Below are 10,483 nucleotides of genomic sequence, written 5' to 3'. Positions count from 1 at the left end.
TGCCGGGCCTGGCCTCCCCGCTGCTGATAAGCCAGTGGGCATGGCTCACCCAGCCCATTTCCAAGCCTTGCCCCTGGGGGCAGGGTGTGGGACTCAGAGGTGGCAAGGAGCAGGAGGGTGGCTCAATCTTGAGGAGCAGCCACCCTGCCTGCTCATTGCCCATGGGCTACTCTTTCAGGCTAAATGCTCCCCTGGGTCTGGGCTGCAGACAGACAAGCCATTTGACAGTGAGCACTACTGAGACCCAGAAAGAGCAGGCGGCTTACCCTAGGCCCCAGTGGCCCATGGAACCCTAAACAGCTTGCTAAGTGTAAGCTACCTGTTCTGGGGACAGCTAGACAACTCCCCCCACCCACCAACCCTCGTTCACCTCTGGGCCCCTCCCAGACCTGGGCACTTGGTCTCCAAGTGACGAGAGAGCCAGATGCAGCTTCCTGACTGAACAAACACTGCTGGCTCCACTCCCAGGCCTTTGCCCTCTGAGTTTCCCTTGCCTTGCCTTCTGTCTCCCTACTCCCATCCCTGCATGTCCAGGCAACCCCCTACTGCCGTGGGCTCCCTTCCCTGTACCTTCCTTTCCCACTCTCTAGGAAGCTTTACCTGAGTCTCTTCTCCCTGCTCTGAGCGGCTTCCTGGCACTTCTGCTTTATATCATGGTGGCTTATAAGCATTGCTCGTCTTGCCTGGAGTCTGGCCACACTGTCTCAGGGGTGCTGTAGAACCCAGCACAGTGCTCAACGCAGGAGCACAGGGCTGAGTGAAGGAAGGACAAAGCTCCAGCTTTGTCCCAAGTGACATGGTTTGAGAAAAGCAAAAGGGTCCTGAATTTCACTCCCCTGGCTCTGCCAAAACCTGGATTCCTAGAGGAAGTGCATTCCTTGGTTTCCCTTACCATCCCTAGCCAGGTGTAGGTGGAAGTGAATCTGTACACCCATCCCCCACACATGGCCACATACACATGCACAGATGCTGTACGTGGCCCCCGAGGAGACACGTGCACAGACACCAAGATCCAAGCCCACAAGCACATCTGAACACCTGAGCACACTCATGCGTGGGCCCTAGGGATTATGTACACACGTGCCCTGACCCAGGCCCCTGGCTACACCTGAAACCATGCACACACGCGTGCGTGGGCCCCCAGAGTTACACATGCACAGACACTGAGGTCTGGGTCCACGGGCACGCTTGCACCTGTCCACATAGATGTGCACGTTCATACAGGGTCCATGTGCACAAACACCCAGACCCAGGCCCACAGACAAATATGCACCTGTGCACACATGCGTTTATGAGCACCCAGGAGTACACATACACAGATGCCTAGACCTGAGCCCATGGACACACCTGCACTTATGCACACACACGTTCATGGGTGCCCAGAGGTACATGTGCACAGACGCCATGGTCCAGGCTCCTGGGCACTTGTGCATCCATGCACACACACATGTGCATTCATGAGCCCCCCAGGGGATGTGAGCACAGATGTCCAAGTCCAGGCCAATGGAAATACCTGCAGCCATGCACACACACATGCCCGTGCACAGGCTCCTAGGGGTACACATGTACCAATGTCCAGGCCCAGCCCCATGTGTGCACCTGCTCACTCACACTTGCACGTGCATGGCACCCAGGGTATACATGCACAGACACTAGACACACAAGCCTGGGCTCGAGGGCTCCCCTGTGCACTCACACACGGCCATGTATGTGCATTCTTGGGTACACATGTGCACACACAGACAAACACTGAAGCTTGCACCTGTGGCCATAAGGTTTTGAACACAGAATCTCATGCAGAAGCACATCCTCATGTGTATGCACAATTGCTTTTCACAAACACCCTTGTCAGGGTGTTTGTGAAAAGGCCCCTATGTACCCACTGGGCTCATCTGCACCCTAGCATCTTCATGAAAATGCACACTCACACTTGTGTAGTGCATGAACACACCTGCGTCCAAACCGTCCAACCCTGAATGCACACACGTGGACCACACATCCGTGCATGTATGAATGCATTGTGAATGTGCACACACTCAGGCCTAAGCACACCAGGAATGCATGCACATAATTGCACACATGCTGGTGTGCACACACACGTCCATGCAGGCATGCACACCCCATTACCCCTTGAGGCTCTCATTCACCAACACTGCCTGGCTGGTAATTGCTCCCAGCTCCTGCATTTGGCAGAACTATTTTTTTTATATTATATATATATATTTTTTATTGATGTTTTAATAGTTTTTAACATTGTGAAATTTTGGGTTGTACATTTTTGTTTGTCCATCACCATATACATGTCTCCCTTCACCCCTTGTGCCCACCCCCATTGCCCCTGGTAACCACAATACAGTTTTCTCTGTCCATGTGTTGGTTTATATTCCACATATGAGTGAGATCATGCAGTGTTTGTCTTTCTCCTTCTGGCTAACTTCACTTAACACAATACCCTCCAGGCCCATCTGTGTTGTTGCAAATGGGACGATTTTGTCTTTTTTTTATAGCTGAGTAGTATTCCATTGTATATATATACCACATTTTCTTGATCCAGTCATCAGTCAAGGGACACAGGTTGCTTCCACTTCTTGGCTATAGTGAATAATGCTGCAATGAACATAGGGGTGCATAAGCCTCTTTAGATTGTTGATTTAAGTTTCATTGGATAGATTCCAGTAGTGGGATGGCTGGATCATAGGGCACCTCTATTTTTAAGTCTTTGAGGAATCTCCATACCGTTTTCCATAGAGGCTGCACCAGTTTGCGTTCCCACCAGCTGTGTATGAGGGTTCCTGTTTCTCCACATCCTCTCCAACATTTGTTGTTTTTTGTCTTGGTGATTATAGCCATTCTAATGGGCATGAGGTGATATCTTAGTGTTGTTTTGATTTGCATTTCCCTGATGATTAATGATGTTGAATATCTTTTCATGTTTGGCAGAACTTTTTTGTGAGATGCAGGCTGCGACCTAGCGTGATTCACCCTAGCTTTCCCCAGCTGCTGTCATCTAGAGAGACGCAGACATTTGCCCCTTCCCTTGGACTGCCACCAGGCCTGAGATGACACCATTACAGCTACTCTCCTGACGCAAGGCATCGATGGCTCTAAAACTGCATACGTGTTCCATGGGAGAACAACCTGGCATGAACCAGGTTTGGGTGGGGCTTTAGAGGGAGACTCAGGGCAGTTCTGAAAGCTCCCCAAACAATTCTTGCTCATCTTGCAGTGTGGCTGAGGATGCTATGTGGACAGGGCTCCCAGCATCCGATCCGTGGGAGTGCTGTGGATTTCATCCCTAGGTTTCCCTGGGCCACACAACCCCGCTCTGAGCTGCAGAGCCCCCTTCAACTAGACAAGGAGGATGTGCTGAATTTTCCTTCTTCCATCTGAACACCTGCTGCCCTCACTCATGGCCAGGATGAGTCTCCTGAAATCAGATCTGAAACTGAGAAACTATGTATTTACTCAGGCTGCCATAAAATACCAGACTGGGAGGCTTAAACAACAGACATTTATTTCCTCACAGTTCTGGAGGCTGGCAGTCCAAGATCAAGGCGCCATCAGGGTTGGTTTCTGGTCAGGCGTCTCTTCCTGTCTTGTAGATAGCTGCCTTCTTGCTGTGTCCTCACGTGGTCTTTCCTCCGTGCTCCTGTGTGCAGAAAGAGCACGCTAGTGTCTCTTCCTCTTTTTATAAGGCCACTGGTCCTATCGGATTAGGTCCTTCTGACCTCGTTTAACTGCTATTCATCTTTAAAGGCCTCATCTCCAAATACAGTCACGTTGGGGGTTAGGGGCCACAACATGTGAATTTTGGGGGGACACAAACATGAATTTTGGGGTGCTAACAGTCAACAATCAAAGCTCTACCTTGAGCAGCTGCAGGATGGCCACGGCTCCTCCATTACTTCAGGTGCATTCCTCAGCTGTGTCTATGCAGAAACCACAGGCGGAGGAGGCATAACAACAGGCACAAGCATAACCCTTCCTGGAGACGTAGAATTTTTCATTGTTTGCAAACAGTATTGCACTTTAAATACAAGTCACGTTTATTGAGATCTGTTTTGCATACAGTAAAATTTCCCCTTTGTAGTGAATAGTTCTCTGAGGCATGACAAACAAAAATAGTCTGTTAACTGCCACCATAAGTGGGATACTTCAAAATAATTCTTTGTGTGGCCACTTTGAAGTCAGCCCCTCCCTCCATCCCTAACCTCTGGCAACCACTGCTCTGTGCGCTATCCCCGACGTTTTGCCTTTTCCAGAATGCCATATAAGAGGAATCATACAGTGTGTGGCCTTGTTATTCAGGCTTCTTTCACCCAGCATTGTGCATCTGAGATTCATCTCTGTCATATGCATCAGTAGTTTGCTTTCCATTACTGAGTAATAAGTAAGGATGTCTCAGTTTGTTTATTTATTTGCCAGTTGAAAGACATTTGAGTTGTTTCCAGTTTGGGGTGATTACGAATAAAGCTGCTATAAATATTTGCATACAAGTTTCTGTGTAAACATGTTTCTTTTCTCTTGGATAAATACCTAGCAGTGGGATTGCTGGGTTGCGTGGTAAGTATATGTTTCACTTTATGAGAAACGGCCAAACTGTTTTGCAAAGCGACCATTTAGCATTCCCACCAGCACTGTGGGAGAGCTTCAGCCTTGCCAACACTCAGTATGGTCAGTCTTGCCCAGTTCCACCGTTCTCAGAAGTGTCTGGCGATATCTCACAGGGGTTTTAATCTGCAGTTCCCTAATGACTAATGATGTTGAGCGTCTTTTCACGTGTTTATTTGCCATCTGTATTTCCTCTTTGGTGCAGTGTCTGTTCAAATCTTTTGCCATTTTTAAAATTAGGTTGTTGGTTTTCTTATTGTTGAATTGTGGGAATTCTTTATATATTCTGGATACTGGTCCTTTGTCAGATAATGCATTTTGAAAATATTTTTTCCCAGTCTGTGGCTTATCCTTTCACTTTTGCATTATACTTTCATATCTATTATTTTGGCTCATTTATTGTTTCAACCAATACTTATTAAGAACCTGCCGTGTGCTAGGCACTGCTCTAGGTACTAAAAACACAGAAGGGAACACAACAGATACAAACCCCTGTCTTCGGGGACCTCCCATGCTTGATATTATTCTATAGACAATGGAAAACACTAAATTACCCTGTTGACTATTCCATTTGTCCTCCTTCCATTCTCTCTCCTTCCCTGTCCTGCTCTGTGTCTCAGGAGGTTGACCATGTGGACTTCATCAGCTGGACTCTGCCCCATCTGGCTTCCAGCTGGGTTGCCAATGAGAGACCCTGGTAGGTGACCGCACAATGCCAGGACAGAGAAAGGCAGGTGTTCACTGGCCGGAGCTGGGCTCCAGCTTCCCCTGGGTTTCAGGAACCCTATTTCCTTTCCTGCTCCTTCAGGCCTAGAAATAGTAACAGCGTCCCTCCAATGCCAGTCCCTGGGTAGCTCAGTGACCTTCTGCGTTTACTGAATCCTCCCCATGCCTCTGTAAATTGTCCCTTCATTAAGGTCTCCTTGAAATTCCACCAGCATGTGCCTTGTTCCCCCCGCTATGAAGAAAAACAAAGCAGGATGTGGGGGTAGAGAGAGATGGGGTGCTATTTTGGATAGTGATGGAAGGTTTCCTGAGGAGATAATCTTTAAGCAGAGAAAAGAAGAAAATAAAGGGGGCAGCCATGTAACTGTAAACTACATACATATCTTGGGAAGAGTGCCCAAGCAGAGAGGGAACAGCAGGTGCAAAGGCCCTGAGGTGGGAAAATGCTTGGTATGTTTAAGGAACATTAAAGAGGCTAGTGTGGGGGCCGGCCTCCTGGCCTAGTGGTTTAGTTTGGTGTGCTCCACTTCAGCAGCCCAGGTTTGGTTCCTGGGTGCAGACCTACACCACTCATCAGTGGCCATGCTGTGGCAGCGACCCACATACAAAATAGAGGAAGATTGGCACAGATGTTAGCTCAGGGCGAATCTTCCTCAGCAAAAAAAAAAAAAAAAAGAGGCTAGCGTGGTTGGAGAGTATAGGTGAGTAGTGACTCTGGAGAGATTAGCAGGACAGGAATTATTATACTCAGGGGAAACCCCCAAAGCGGGAAACCCAAGGCCCAGGGGAAGACAGGGCTGGCCTGAGGTCCCACAGTGAGGTCATCTTCATTCAATCCTCATGGCCTCTCCCCAACATGTGCTGCATTTCTAGGGGACAGGAGGAGGGCTGGAACCCTACTATATGCTAGGAGAGAATGCACAGCCCCCCGGGGAAGTCTGCCAAGTGGCTATGCTGCTGACCCCTGGGGCCCCTGCCCTCCACAGCTCAGCTTGATCTCTAATCTGATTCAGGGGCCCTGTCTGTCCTCACAGCAGCCAGAGGGTCCTGTTACAACGCAGATCAGTCCATGGCCCTCTTCTTCTCAGACCTCTGCCGTGGCTCCTCTCTCACAGAGAAAAAGCCAAAGTCCTTTCCATGGCCCCATGAGGCCCTACAGAATCAGGCCCCTGTCACCTCTCTGACCTCACCTGCCACTGGCCCCCTTGCTCACTTTGCTCCTGCTGCACTGGTCTCCTCACTGTTCCTCAAATGTGCCAGGCACACTCCTGCCTCAGGCCCTTTGCACAGGCTTTTCCCTTTGTCTGGATCACTCTTCCTCCAGACATAACCCCTCCTGGGGTCACATTGACTGGTGTATAGGTCCTTCCAGGGTCACACAGTCTGGGGTGTGGACCCTCCTAGGATTAAACAGATGAGAGTGTAGACACTCATGAGGTCACTGGTTTGGGTGTAAGCTATCCTGGGGTCACACTGATTGGGTGTGGAACTCCTGGGGTCACAGAGACTAGGTTTGGACACTCCCAGGGTCACAGACTAGGGTGTGGAGGCTCTAGGGGTCACACAGACTAGGATGTGGACATGGCTGAGGTCACACAGAATGGGGTGTGGCCAGCCCTGAAGTGTCACAGACTGGGGTGTGTTCTCTGAGTCCTAAGGATTGGTGTGTGGACACTTTTGGTGTCACACACTGGTGTGTGGACAACACTGGGATCACACAGACTGGAGTTTGAACACCTCTTGGATCTCCCACTTTGGGGTGTGGATACTCCTGGGGTCACACAGACTGGGACAAAGACATGGCTGAGGATACATAAACTGGGGAGTAGGTGCTCCCGCGGTCAAATGACTGTGATGTGGATGCTCCTAGATTAGCAGAGGCTCAGCTGTGGACACCCCGGTGGTCACACTGCTTGTGGTGTGGACTCCTCTGAGGTCACACCAACTGGAGCAGAGACGCCTCTTGGGATACACAGATGGGAATGGACACTCCTGTGGTCACACAGAATTTGGTGGGGGCACTTCTCTGGTCACACCAAATGGACAATTGACACCCCTGTGGTCACAGACACTGGGGTGTGGAGGCTCCTTTGGTCACATAGATTGGGGGTGTCCTCCCCTGGGTCACTCAGACTGGAGTGTGGTGGACCTTCCGGTAGTCACAGCCATGGGAGTTTCATATTCCCGTGGTCATGTTGACAGGAGTACACCCTCCTGAGGCCGCAGAGACTGGAGTGTAGACAAATTGTGCCTGTGGGGTTTAGACAACACTGGGGTCACATACACTCAGGATTGGACATTGCTTCTGTCACAAAAACTTAGGTGTGGACACTCCTGGGGTCATGGCGACTGGGGAGTGGACACTCCTGAGGTGGCTGGGCTGGGGCAAAACCACTCCTGGACCATCACAGGCTGAGCTGTGGACACCTGCGGAGTCACCCACACTGGAGCGTGGACATCTCTGTGAGCACACAGTTTGAGATGCGTACCCTCGTGGCACCACTGAGACTGTGGTGTGGGAATTCTTGTGGCCACACAGACTAAGCCTTTGCCACTTCTAGACTCACACTGACTGTGGGGTAGACACTCTTGGGGTCACATGGGCTGGGCTGTGGACCTTCTATAGGCAAACATTACGATGTGGACACAGCCAGGGCAAAACCTACTGGCCCCATCTGGGGTCATAGCAACAAGGGGGAGGGCACATTTGTGGTCACATGTACTGGAGTGTAGACACTCCTATGCTCACATTGTTTGGGATATGGATGCTTCTGGCATCACACTGACTGGAGTTCGGCTACTCCTATGGTCACACAGACTAGGAAATGGACACTCCTGTGGTCACATAGATGATGTAGCAAACAAACCCGGGGCCACAGAGACTGAGGTGTGGACACTCCTTGGTCCCACTCTGGGTGGAAACTGCTGGAGTTGCAGACTTGGGAGTGACACCCTGGTGGTCACAGAGCCTGGGGCATGGAGCCTGGGGTGTAAAGACCCTGGGAGTCACACATCCAAGGGTGTACTACCCTGGGGACACACAGACGGTGGTGGCCACTCTTGTGGTCACATAGAAAGTCAATCATCCTGGGGTTACGTAGACTATTGTGTGGACACTTCTGGAGAAACACAGGCTGGCTGTGGGCCCTCCTGGGCTTATGTAGACTGGGGTGTGGACATTCCTGGTGTTTCACGGTCTGAGGAATGATCACTCCTAGGGGACAGACTGGGAGGTGGAAAGCCCAGGGTGACAGACCGGGGTGTGAACAATTCTGCAGTAACACAGACTAGGGTGTGCTCCCCCGCAGACACGCATTGGGGTCTGGAGACTTCTGAGGTCACACACGGAGGGACTGGACACTCCTGTGGTGACAAAGGCTGACATACGTCCATTGATGATGTCACCCAGATTGGGGTGTTGGCACTACTGTGGACTGACATACTTGGCAGTGGGCACCCCAGTGGTCAAATAGACTGAAGTTGTCATAACTTTGGGATATGGATACTTATGGGGTCTCACAGACTATGTTTTGAATACTCCAGGTGTCACGCAGACTGAAGCGTATACACCCGTGGTGACACAGACTGCATTGTAGATACCCTGGGGTGACAAGGGCAGGTGTGGTAACCCCTGGGGTCACATAGACTGAGGAATGGACACTCATTGTTGTCAGTCTAAGGAATCGACAACCTGCAGTCAAACCAACTGGGGCGTGTACACTTTTGGGGCAACACAGACTGGGTTATGGAGAGACTGAGGTCACACAGACTGGGGAATAAACACCCCAGGAGACACACAGACTAAGGCAAATACTTCACTGGGGACACACGCTCTGAGGTATACGTACCTCTGTGGACAAACTGACTTTGGTGTGGAAAATTCAGGAGTTGCAGAGGGGTGTGGACACTCCTGGAGTTGTGAGACTAGGGCATCCACATTCAGGGAGACAGGTGGAGAGTGGGCACTCCCGAGGTCAGAGACTGGGCCTGGGCCAGCCTGTTCTCTCGTGGGCCACATACTTGGGGGTGGGGACACAACTGGGGATTAGATATTGCTCCCACCAGACTTGCGTGTGTATACTTCTGATGGCACACAGATGGAAGCGGACACAACCAGGGACATGCAGCCTAAGGTGCATATACACGAGGGGGCCCAAAATCTGGTGTGTTTATACTCCTGGAGAATTTGATGTGGACACTCACGGGGTTACACAAACAAGGGTATGCATTCTCCTTGGGTTACAGAGACTAGAGTGTGCACATTCCCAGGGCCTCACAGACTCTAGTGTGGACACTGCTCAATTCTCAGGGTAATGGGCGTGGATACTCCCGTGGTCACAGCCTTTTGTGTGGACACTCCTATCATCCATTCCTGGGGTCACACACACTGGGGCGTGGACATTCCTGTGGTCACACTGACTTGGGTGAGAAGACTCCTGGGTTAACACACTGTGGTATGCCCCGCCCCCCGGGGTTACAGAGACTCAGTATGGACACTTTTAGGGTCATGCAGTCAGGTGCAGAAACACCTAGGGTCACAGACTGGGATATGGGTAGTCTGAGGTCACTAAACCAGGGTGTGGACAGAGAGGGTGAATTTCTAAAGACACGGGAGTAAGCCGCAGAAACCGGTTCTGTCCATGTAGGTGGTGAGTGTGTCAGGTCCGGTTTGCTAAATTGTAGAAATTCAGGACTGCAGTCAAGGCAGACTTTGTGACATTTAAGAGAGGAGGTCTTCACATAAAAAATTTGTTCTGGGAAACTCTTTGGCATCTGGTTAAACCTGTGGACTCCCTCACAGAATATTTTAAAAAGCATGCACATGCACATACACATACACGCTCAAATACACAGGATAACTATGGAAACCGATTAAACAGTATGGAGGTTCCTCAAAAAATGACATAGAACTACCATATGATCCAGCAATCCCCCTTCTGGGGATATACTGAAAGGAAATAAAATCACTCCACTGCAGAGATACCTGCACTCCCATGATCACTGCAGCGTTATTCACAACAGCCAAGACATGGAAACAACCAAGTGTCTGACAGGGGATGAATGGATAAAGAAGTGTAGCATATATACACAAAGGAATGTTATTCATGTTATTCATATCATGAAAAATATGAAATCCTGCCATTTG

This window comes from Diceros bicornis, chromosome X (assembly GCF_020826845.1).
Source record: "Diceros bicornis minor isolate mBicDic1 chromosome X, mDicBic1.mat.cur, whole genome shotgun sequence".
NCBI classification, from domain to species: domain Eukaryota; kingdom Metazoa; phylum Chordata; class Mammalia; order Perissodactyla; family Rhinocerotidae; genus Diceros; species Diceros bicornis.
The sequence above is the reverse complement of the archived record's forward strand: the minus strand, read 5'-3'. Positions refer to the sequence as shown.